The sequence below is a fragment of the Lolium perenne genome, chromosome 3 (genome assembly GCF_019359855.2).
Source record: "Lolium perenne isolate Kyuss_39 chromosome 3, Kyuss_2.0, whole genome shotgun sequence".
Classification (NCBI taxonomy): Eukaryota; Viridiplantae; Streptophyta; class Magnoliopsida; order Poales; family Poaceae; genus Lolium; species Lolium perenne.
This window is the reverse complement of record NC_067246.2, coordinates 236,046,759-236,059,647: the sequence shown is the minus strand read 5'-3', so window position 1 is coordinate 236,059,647 and position 12,889 is coordinate 236,046,759.

Here is a 12,889-nt window from a genome sequence, read left to right as displayed (position 1 = left end):
GTTTGGCACTTGCAAAATCTTTTCTAAAAAGTAATGACTGAAATACCGTTCATAGGTAGTAACTAACTTAGTGAAAACATACATAATGATATATGTGGTTCACTGGGCATAGTTGTGTGCGGAAGATTCTTCTACTTCATGAAAACTTTCAAACAATGAATTGAATATATATGTGGATATATTCAATAAGGAAAAAATTGAAACATTTGAATAGGATTCAAATAAATTTCAGCATGAAGTGGAAATCATCGTAATAGAAAAATCAAATATCTATGATTGGATCATGGTGGAGATATTTGAATTACGAGTTTTAGCGAACATCTAAGAGAGTTATGAAATTGTTCTACAACTCACATTTCTTGGAGTATCATAATGATGATATAGTATCCGAGATATGTATCCAAACCTTGTTGGATCAATGATGAGATAAAATATTGATGCCATTATATTTTGTGGATTATGCTTTAGTGACTACCGCTTTTACACTTAATAGAGCATCATCATGATCCGTTGAAATGACACCATACGAGTTATGGTATGGGTATGAATCCTAATAGTCTTTTCTTAAAATTTTGGTATGCATAGCATAAGTAAATAAGTTTACAACCAAAATCGGATGAATGTCTTTGTTGGTTACCCCAGAGAATTGATTGGGAATTCTTCCCACTATGTAGACAAAGACAAAAGTGTTTGTCAATGTTTCTTATTTCCAAGAAATTGTTTCTAGCGAAGTATTTGAGTGGGAGGACAATAGAACTTGATAAGGTTTATGAACCTGAGCATAATGATCAGAGTAGCACAGCATCGGAATTGGTTTCGGAAGTGGCCACGACGATCATGGCTCCCATGACTACAAAGTGTTTTAGCCATGGAGATCGAAGTACATATTGAACCTTGTAGGTATGGTTTACTTTGTGATCAAATAAATGATTTGTGGACAAAGGATTGATTTTGAACAATGATAAACCAACTACAAACAAAGAAGTTATGATGGGCCCTGACTCCGTTAAAATGGCCATACGCCATGAAATCCATAATAGATGAATACTTTTTGAAAGTAAATGGATCTATAGACTTGGATGAAATATCCTTAAAGAAGCTCGACTTGTCAAAAAATTGTTTACGACAAAGTTCAAAGAGTTGACTACGATAAGATTAGATCTTTCGTAGCAATGCTTATAGTCTATGTGGATTATTCTAGTAATCACTACATATTTCTTTTATGAGATATGCTAGTAGAATGGCAAAATACACTACTTAACAGAAGTATGTATACAAGATACAACCAATTGTTTTGCTAGTCCGTAGAATACTAGATAGGTATACGAACTTCAATTGGATGAAGTGAGTATTACAGAGTTGGAATCTTCACCAGATGAAATAGTCAAAGAGTTTTTGATTTCATCAGAAATGATGAAGAGGCTTGCATTTGCAAGAAATTAAGTGGGCGCACTGAGACATATTTATAATACTTTATGTAGATGACATATAGTTGGTTATAAATAATGTAATTATATACTTGATTAAAATGTTTCATTGAAAATTAACTTCAATGAAAGGATATGGACTAAAACATATTTAGTGTCAAGATCTATGAAGATAAATTGAAACACATAATAAGTTTAAGTCAAAGTACATAGAATGGATATTGAAATAGTTCAATATAGAAATATTAAGAAAATGTTCTTGTCATGTGAAGGTTTAACAAGACTTGAGTGTATCTGACACTCGATGAGTAAAAACACATGAGTGATTTTTGATCACGAATAATATGTACAAAATCAGATATCTTGTGCTCTAAAATGTTATGAGCATATACCAGAATGATTCATAAGATGATCATGGGACGACAGTAAGAATATCCTTGAGTACTTTAGAAGAACTAAGGATATATATATATATTTTTGTATGAAGAAATGACAAACAAATCGCTGTAAGGTGTTACACCGATATTGGTTTTGTCACATATAAATTATAATTTCAATCTCAAATTAGACTAAGTGTTGCACAATGAGCTAGAAATTGTCTATGCTAGATTTAGAAGAGTTCTAAATATTGTGACGGATTCTACAAAAGAAGGCAGAGTATATCATTGTTTTGACAATGACAAAGGATGTTAAGTCAAGAGGTTCTTTGAGAACTTGGTGTAGTTAAAAGTCGAACTTTGAAGCTATATTGTATGTGACAATATTAGTGACATATTTCAGACCGCGGAATTAAGGTTCCACCAGAAGACCAAACATATTTAATGCCGACTCATTTGGAAATGAGTGATGCGTTGAGACGCAAATGAATTACAAAATACATACGTTTCTGAGCGTGTCAGATCCGTTAACTAAAAACCTCTCCCGTGAGCAATACATGATAAAGCACCATAAGGCCAAGGTGTTATATCTTTACAAATGTAAACTAGATTATTGACTCTAGTGCAAGTGGGAGACTGAAGGAGATATGCCCTAGAGGCAATAATAAAGTGGTTATTATTTATATCTTTATGGTTATGATAAATGTTTATATATCATGCTATAATTGTATTAACCGAAACATTAGTACATGTGTGATATGTAGACAACAAGAAGTCCCTAGTATGCCTCTTAAACTAGCTTGTTGATTAATGGATGATTAGTTTCATAATCATGAACATTGGATGTTATTAATAACAAGGTTATATCATTATATGAATGATGTAATGGACACACCCAATTAAGCGTAGCATAAGATCTCGTCATTAAGTTATTTGCTATAAGCTTTCGATACATAGTTACCTAGTCCTTATGACCATGAGATCATGTAAATCACTTATACCGGAAAGGTACTTTGATTACACCAAACGCCACTGCGTAAATGGGTGGTTATAAAGGTGGGATTAAGTATCCGGAAAGTATGAGTTGAAGCATATGGATCAACAGTGGGATTTGTCCATCCCGATGACGGATAGATATACTCTGGGCCCTCTCGGTGGACTGTCGACTAATGACTTGCAAGCATATGAAGGAGTTCATAAGAGACCACATACCACGGATTTAGTAAAGAGTACTTGTCAGGAGACGAGGTTGAACAAGGTATAGAGTGATACCGAAGATCAAACCTCGGACAAGTAAAATATCGCGTGACAAAGGGAATTGGTATCGTATGTGAATGGTTCATTCGATCACTAAAGTCATCGTTGAATATGTGGGAGCCATTATGGATCTCCAGATCCCGCTATTGGTTATTGGTCGGAGTGAGTACTCAACCATGTCCGCATAGTTCACGAACCGTAGGGTGACACACTTAAAGTTGGATGTTGAAATGGTAGAACTTGAATATGGAATGGAGTTCGAATATTTGTTCGGAGTCCCGGATGAGATCCCGGACATCACGAGGAGTTCCGGAATGGTCCGGAGAATAAGATTCATATATAGGAAGTCATATTCCAAGTTTGGAAATGATCCGGTGCATTTATGGCAGGTTCTAGAAGGTTCTAGAAAAGTCCGGAAGAAATCACCATGGAAAGTAGAGTCCCGGAAGGACTCCACCTTGCATGGCCAGCCAACCCTAAAGGGGAGGAGTCCAAGGTGGACTCCCCTAGGGTGGCCGGCCAACCCCCCTCATGGAAAGGGGGAATCCCACCCCAAGTGGGATTCCCACCTTGGGTAGGTTTCCCTACATATGGGAAGTTTCATTGTTGGGGTCTTATTCGAAGACTTGGATACCAACACTTGGGGATTTCCACCTATATAATGAGGAGGAGAGGGAGGGGGCTGCACACACTTGGCCGCACCACCTAGGGCTGCCCTTGGCCGGCGCCCTAGCCTCCCTCTCTCTCCCCAAACCCTAGCTGTCTCTCTCCTCCACCACATCCCGCACGCTTAAGCGAAGCTCCGCCGGATTTCTCCACCACCACCGACACCATGCCGTCGTGCTGTCGGATTCAAGAGGAGCTACTACTTCCGCTGCCCGCTGGAACGGGGAGGTGGACGTCGTCTTCATCAACAACCGAACGTGTGACCGAGTACGGAGGTGCTGCCCGTTCGTGGCGCTGGAAGCGATCGTGATCAAGATCTTCTACGCGCTTTTGCAAGCGGCAAGTGAACGTCTACCGCAGCAACAAGAGCCTCATCTTGTAGGCTTTGGAATCTCTTCAAGGGTGAGACTCGATACCCCCTCGTTGCTACCGTCTTCTAGATTGCATCTTGGCTTGGATTGCGTGTTCGCGGTAGGAAAATTTTTGTTTTCTATGCAACGTTATCCTACAACTACCACTTCTCCGCGCACCCTGCCAGACACCTGCAACGGCCTGGTACGCCCTCCGACCCCCTAGGCTCGCCGCCAGGGAGCTCGCTGCTCGTCGGAGACGACGACGTTCACACGCCGTCGATCTCCATTCTAATCCTACGGTCTAGATTTGAAATACCGTTTCGCTGTGTTAAAACACACTGACGGGTGGCCCCCACCTCGTCAGTGCGGCCCAAGCGCACCAGATGCTTGTTGGGCTGCACAGTGAAATTAAATACCGTTTCGGCCCAGTAACGTTTCCCGCCTAGGCCCATGAATTCAAAAATAGAATTAATCATTTTTCAAATGTGCTGCAGATGGTTTAGTAAAATTTGAATAGTTTGAAATCTGCCAAACCAAATTTAGCAAACTTTATATCGTTGGAAAGCCCATGAAATTATCTAACAAATGCCACTGGTCCCACCTCCAAATTCAAAGTAGATTTAATTTGATAAAAAGAACAAGACAGGGACTTTTGTACATTCAAACTTTATTTAAAATTTAACCATAATAGATTTTGAATAGTTCCCAACTCTAATAAATCACAAATGATGTCCTCTAATTGATTATGCAATAATGTAGACATGTTATTTGTATGATCATGGACTAGATCAAATTAATGGCTATGTAGTCAATTCTAGTGCAATTAATGTTGGAATTTCAAATTCAACAAATAGTATGAGAGCTACTCTCTCATTTAAATCTTGATCCTAAGTAATACAACCAGAGGGAATGACCTAGGCTAATGAACCTCTGATAATTATTACTTAGAGATTTTAATTCATTTAAATGTTAGTATTAAACCATGTGAAGTGTAGCACTTCAATTAATTTATACTCACATATAATAGATATGGAATGTTGACTTTGGTCAACCTATATTTCATAACTGATTATTATATGAAGAGATTAAATCTTAATAAGAGGTAATGATAAGAAATTATTTTCTCTAAGGATCTAAATACCAAAGTTAAGAAATAAGAATAATGAGAGGAAATTATTTCTTCTTAAATAAGAACTAACCAAGTAATTCACCATGCCATCTTTGATTGATGATAGGATTAGTGTGTGAACTCTTTTGAGTGTTTTTAGTTTAGTATGTGAGCTTGGTTTAGTATTTATACCTCGTATTCGTATATAGACGCTAGTAACGAGGAGTATCAAGAGGAGGAAGCCTATTCCCAGGAAGAAGAGGAGAACTTTGACAACTACTCAGCTCAAGGCAAGCTAACCCTTGCTAAACACAAGTGCTTAGCTCTACAAGAGCAAAGGCACCATCACACTTTATTTTATGTATTACCTATCCCATGTTTTTACTTACATTTACTTTTGCTTATTTATTTCAAAGTACTTTTTGATTTATGATTCACTTGGTCTAGAGTAGAACAATACTTGAAGTTAGATTAGCACAACTCAAAGCTAGATAGCACCCCTCATATAGTTGCTAGTGCTAATCAATTAAAATTGACTACTCTAGATGGGAACATGGTGAAGTGAAATGACTTTGAAAGAAAGTAAAGTGGAGGTGGATTTGAACAAGAGAAGATGGTGATTTTTGATAAAATTGATGATTGGGTTTGAATGCGATACCCTTCCAATTATACAAGTACCCCCACAATACCTGATTATGGGTAGGGCTTAACTAGAAACTTGTGTATTTTAGTATGGGTTCCCTCTAAACAAGCATCATAGGGGTTACGCCGAGGCTGCCTCCGTTAAGTGTGGAATGATGTTAATATGAGGTGAATGTACGACCCAAGCCCTGTGCAGTTCCCGGGTTGACTGCGGTTCTCACCGGGAGGCCAAGCTCATGGGGAGAGGTGCTCATACTAGCATATATAAGTGAAAGGTTTTGGTTGATGATCCGCGTACTTTGTTACGATGATTCGGGGTTATCCTCGACGGATGTAATCAAAAGTTGTGGCACAAGAGTACAACCTCTGCAGAGTGTTAAACCTATTCGAATAGCCGTGTCCACGGTTACGAACAATTGGAAAGGCCATACTACCTCCGTTATCATAAGTTTTGATCTTAAAAAGGAATGGTGAATTGAAAGGTGATATTGAGGTGAACCATAATGAGTTGTGGGAATGACACTAATGTTCCCACTTGAGTTAGTCTAGCACATGATAAGGCTTTACTAAATGTTTATCAAACTAAAACTTGGCTTTATGCAAATAAACCTAGAGCTTAGCATCCCCCTTACTACACTTAATAAGTAATTACTCTAGTGTTAGTTTGCGAGTACTTTAAAGTACTCATGGCTTTGCCCTGGCTATTCAAATGCCAGACTATGAAGGAGAGCACCAGTATCAGGATGACGGACAACAGGACGTCTACGATAACTAGGATCGTCTTCTAACGTCAAGCGTTGCCTGTGGAATAGATAGTCCACTACTACTTCGCTTCCGCTACTATTTGTGATGTTGAACAATATATTCGTGTAATATTGGATCATGTGGTCTATGGTTGTAAGACAATATGTGTGGTAATAAATGATGACTCTATGCTACTTACTATTATGTCTCGCAAAAACATTATTCCTGGGATTGCGATGTACGGCATAATAGGCATCTGGACTTAGAAATCCGGGTGTTGACAAGTTGGTATCAGAGCCATTGTTTGACCTTAGGAGACCCTAGTTAGAATGGACGTTCAAAAACTTAGCTTCAAATTCCATGAATTGACTAGTTACGAAAACTTTACTCACCCTCTTACCTTGAAGAGTCTTTGGCAAACTTTAAATTCATGCTCTTTCTTATGAGTGAATTAAAATTTGGAACACTTGCACTCTCTAACTTAATCATCTAATCCCTCTACAGATGGATCACGTCGTCGATGTGCAGCCCTTCCTCCAGACTGAGTTCTATCAGTTGGGGAATGGTGGAGAGATGATTTTCGAGAGGGATCTCTTCTCCCTCTCGGAATTCATCGGACGCCCACCACCGGAGATCTTTGGTGGAATGGTGAATGACCAGCCCGGTGGTCAACTCCAATGGGTCATCATGGTTGACCTCCGTGGAAGGTTCACCCTCCCGATGAGCCCGAGGATCCAGTTCTCCTTCCGGGAGAACAACTGGGCGGACGGTCTCGCCCGTGGACTTCAGGAGGGGCTCGCACGTCTGTGCGGGCAAAACTTCATGGACCTCGAGGGTAGTCGCTTTGTGCACTATGCAAGGCACAACTCTCTTGGGGTGCCCATGAACCTGCCGTCGCACCCGCAACTGCGCCACCATGTGGAGCATCTCGACTTTGTGTTGAATGAGACCCGCATCGACTTGGACAACTCCCGCGAGTATGCCAACCACACTCACCTTCAGTTGGCCCAGCAGGCGGAGACCATCAAGGTCATCGCCGGGGAGCGCAGGGCTCTCCGTCGTGCCAACCAGAAGAAGGACTACGCCATCAACCGCCTCAAGGCCAGGATCGCCACCCTGAAGGCGACCATCGCCACCCAAGCCGAGCAGATCCAGGAGCTGGAGAGCGAAGGCGAAGGAGAGAACATCCAGAGGGACGGCTACTCCTACGTCAGCAACGACGACAACTACGAGGAGGAGGAAGACGACGACCTGGAGTTCCACCCTTACGAGGATGGCCACGAGCACCTTGCTCCCGGGGTAGACAACGTCTACCCTATCAACGTCGATGGCGAGTAGTCCCGTCTGAGCACTTGCGTCCCATGTTATGTATCGGTCCTTTGTACCCGCCCCATGTATCGTAGTTGTTGAAAGGGTTCTTCAAACCCTCCGGAACTATTGGCTTGTAATATTTGCTACCTCCATGACTATGTTTGTGTGTGTGTAATATTATAATTATTCTATGAATCAAGTTTTAAATTTGTGTGAACTTTTATCCCAAAATGAGCCATAGAAATTTCCCTCTCATCTCATGATCCATATCCCTGTTCAGATGGCACCCCCAACTCGCAGCGAAGCCGCAATGCTGCAAATGCTGCAACAGATGATGGAAGAGAGAGAAGCTGAGAGAGCTGACCGGCAAGCCAACTTAGCTACACTTCAACAGATTGCTCAGGGCAATCCAGGCCACGGAAACCACGACCACCCAGGGTCGAAGCTGAAGAACTTCCAAAACACCAACCCACCGGTATTCAGCAAGACGGGGGAACCCCTCGATGCTGATGATTGGCTCCAAACCATGGAGAACAATCTCGAGGTTGCCGGAGTGGAGGACAACGAGAAGGTGTTGTTCGCCACCCACTATCTGGCTGGACCTGCACGTGCCTGGTGGACAAGTGCTCGCGCATTGAATGCGGGGCAAATGATGACTTGGGAGGACTTCAAACTCAAGTTTAGCAAGTATCATGTGCCCCCGGGCCTGATCAAGAAGATGAGGGATGAATTTAGGGAACTGAAACAAGGCAGAATGACCGTGGTAGAATACCGCGACAAGTTCCTCACTTTGTCAAGGTACGCCCCGGATGAGACGGACACTGTCGAGAAGAGGAAGGAGAGGTTTCTGAATGGATTGCATGATGAGATGCAGACTGTACTGATCAATATCCCCTTTGCTGACTTAGAAGCCCTCGTTGACTCCGCCATTCAAATGGAGGGGAAGATACACCAAGCCAATGAGAACCGCAAGCGCCGCATGATGAATCAGAGTGGGCCCAGCAATAACCACAAGTATCGCCCCAGCTCAAGTGGAGGGATCGCCCCAAGAAACAACAAGCCCCCGATGCAGAATCCACGTCCGAGTTATCAGAATCGGAGTGGAGGAAACCCCAGGCCAGGAGGCCACAACAACTACCACAACAACAACAACAACAACTTCAACCGCGCTCCACCCTGCGCCCCCAACAACAACTCCAACACCGCTCCAAGGACTGGGAGCAGTGCTGTTCCCATCACCCCCAAGGATAAGTCCACCTACAACTGCTACGAGTGCGGAGTGGCGGGCCACTTCTCCTATGAGTGCCCCAAGAAGCTCGCCAAGACTGCCGCCAACCCCTCTAGCCCTGCCCAGCAGCAGCGCCGTGTCACCAACAACAAGAAGTTCGCCCCCAACAACCCGAACAACCGCAATGGCTGCCTCTACCACATGAATGCAGAAGAAGCTCAGGAAGCCCCAGATGTTGTGCTGGGTATGTTCTCTGTTAACTCAATACCTGCAAGAGTGCTGTTTGATTATGGAGCATCGCATTCATTTGTTACCGAAGATTTTGCATGCACTAGTAAGATTCAACCCATCAGTTTGAAGCATGTCATGATAGTTCAAATACCCGGATCAACAACTAAAGCTAGAAAAATTTGCAAAGATGTGCCTATCAGAATTCATGAAATAGAATTTTATGCAAATTTGATTGTTCTGGGAGCCAAAGGTTTGGAAGTAGTCCTGGGTATGGACTGGATGGCGATACATCATGGACTAATTGATTGTGCCAAGAAGGCCATCACCATGACTAGTAGCACCGGAATAATAGTCGAACACATATCTGAAAAACTGCCCAGAAAGTTTACCTGCAACCAAAGTCTAGCCAAACCCACCTTGGATCAGATCAGGGTCGTTTGTCGATATCCTGATGTGTTTCCGGATGATCTACCCGGTATGCCCCCAGATCGGGATATCGAGTTTATCATCGAGTTAATCCCTGGAACTGGACCCATAGCCCAGAGAGCCTATAGCATGAACCCGGCAGAGTTAGTGGAACTGAAGAAGCAACTGGATGATATGCTATTCAAAGGTCTAATTCAACCAAGTGCGTCACCATGGAGATCCCCAGTTTTGTTTGTGGATAAGAAGGATGGTGCCACTCGTTTGGTTACGGACTATCGTAAGCTTAACGATGCCACCATCAAGAATAAGTACCCATTTCCCAAGATAGAAGATCTGTTTGACCAGCTGACCGGAGCCCAAGTGTTCTCGAAGATTGATCTGCGGACAGGATACCATCAGCTGAAGATTCGTGCCACCGATATCCCCAAAACTGCCTTTACCACCAGATATGGATTGTATGAGTACAATGTCATGTCATTTGGATTAACCAATGCCCCCGCTTACTTCATGAATCTCATGAATAAGATCTTTATGAACTTCCTAGACAAGTTTGTCGTTGTGTTCATCGACGACATCCTCATCTACTCCAAGTCCGAAGAAGAACATGAGCAACATTTTGGAAGTGGTCCTAGATACCCTTCGGGAGCATCAGTTGTATGCCAAGTTCAGCAAGTGTGAGTTTTGGTTGAAGGAAGTAGGATTTTTGGGTCATATCTTGTCAGCCGGAGGAATTGCCGTTGACCCCGCAAAAATCAAGACTGTTGAAGAATGGAAAGCCCCAACCACTCAGACCGAAGTCCGTGCATTTCTCGGATTGGCGGGATATTACCGCCGATTCGTTGAAGGATTCTCAAGCATAGCAAGACCGATGACTCAATTGTTGAAGAAGGACAGGAAGTTCGAATGGACCGACAAGTGTGAAGAGAGCTTTCAACAGCTCAAGCTAAGATTGACAACAGCCCCAATACTGGTTATGCCGGACATTACCAAGCCATTTGATGTGTACTGTGACACCTCCAAGATTGGTCTTGGATGTGTGCTGATGCAAGAAGGCAAAGTGATATCTTACCTGTCAAGACAACTGAAGCAACATGAACAGAATTATCCAACCCATGACTTAGAGCTAGCCGCCGTGGTTTTAGCACTGAAAGTATGGCGTCATTACCTCATGGGTAATCGATGCGAGATTTACTCGGATCACAAGAGCCTGAAGTATATCTTCACGCAGAAGGAGCTGAATATGAGGCAGCGCAGATGGATAGAGTTAATCAAGGATTACGATATGGAAATCCACTATCACCCCGGCAAGGCCAATGTGGTAGCGGATGCTCTGAGTAGACTGCCGTGTCAATTGAACTCCATGTTAGCAATTGAGCAACCTAGCTTGTTTGAAGAGTTTGAACAGTTTAGATTGGAACTGGTTAGCGAAGGATATCTCGCCAGCATTGAACTCCAACCCACCCTGATTAGCCAGATCAAGGAAGCTCAGAAAAGAAATGCTAGTATTGAGGGGATCAAGAGCCAAATAGCTGCCGGAAAAGCACCGGGATTCACCGTAGATGAAGAAGGAGTGCTATGGTATAACAAGCGCCTTTGCGAGACTCAGAGTTGAAGCAAGTGATTCTGAAAGAAGCTCACGACACCCTATACTCCATTCACCCCGGAGGAACCAAGATGTACCAGGATTTGAAGGAACAATTCTGGTGGCATGGAATGAAGAGAGAAATTGGAAGCTACATCGCCAAGTGTGACATCTGTCAAAGAGTCAAAGCAGAACATCAACGCCCCGCAGGACTGTTGCAACCCCTACAGATTCCCGAATGGAAGTGGGATTTCGTAGGAATGGACTTCATCACCAGACTGCCCAAATCAAGTAAAGGAAATGATTCCATCTGGGTAGTGGTCGACAGACTAACCAAAGTCGCCCACTTCATCCCCGTCAAGACCACCTATCAAGGACCAAGACTCGCTGAGTTATATATCTCAAGGATAGTCAGCTTGCATGGAACCCCGAAGTCGATAGTATCCGACAGAGGATCCCAATTCACCTCCAGATTCTGGCAGAAAGTACATGAAGGACTCGGAACTCGTCTGAATTTCAGCACCGCCTATCATCCGCAGACGGATGGACAGACTGAACGAGTCAACCAGATACTAGAAGATATGTTGAGAGCATGTGTGCTAGAGTATGGATCTAAGTGGGAAGACTGTTTGCCGTACGCAGAATTCTCGTACAACAACAGCTATCAAGCCAGCTTGCAGATGGCCCCCTTCGAAGCCCTGTACGGAAGGAAGTGCCGTACCCCTCTGAATTGGTCGGAAGTAGGAGAGAGTCAAGTCTTTGGACCAGATATTCTCCGAGAAGCAGAAGAGAAGGTTCACAAGATCCGCGAGTACCTCAAGACAGCCCAGTCAAGACAGAAGAGCTACGCCGACAAGAGACACCGAGAGATGACCTTCGAGATCGGAGATTTCGTATATCTCAAAGTGTCCCCTCTTAAAGGAATGCAGAGATTCCAGCTTAGAGGAAAGCTTGCACCCCGATATGTCGGACCCTTCAAAGTCCTGAGCCGCCGAGGAGAAGTATCTTATCAACTGGAGTTTCCGGAAGAAATGTCAGCGGTACACAATGTGTTTCACATCTCGTTACTCCGGAAGTGCTTAGAGGTACCTGAGAAAACAGAGGTTTTCAAGAACATCGATCACCGAGCTGTGGATATCAACTCAGATCTGACGTACCGCGAAGTACCTATTCGCATCCTGGAAGAAGCCTTCAGAACCACTCGTACCCGGAGTATCAAGTTTCTGAAGATCCAATGGGGTAACCACACCGAAGAAGAAGCCACTTGGGAGAGAGAAGACCTCATGAGGACTGAGTACCCAGATCTCTTTAGTACCTAGTTTTCTCGCAGATCTCGGGACGAGATCTTTTGTAAGGGGGAAGGGTTTGTAACATCCCAAGTTTCAACAATATTAAATAAGAAAGAAAATTTCCCAAACTCAAAATTTGCAATTAACAAAAACTTTTTATATGCATATAGTGCCACATATAGTTTCTTGCATTTGAGTGATTTCCTTTTGTGCAATTGCCATGATGAGTGTTAGTATGTTGAACAATT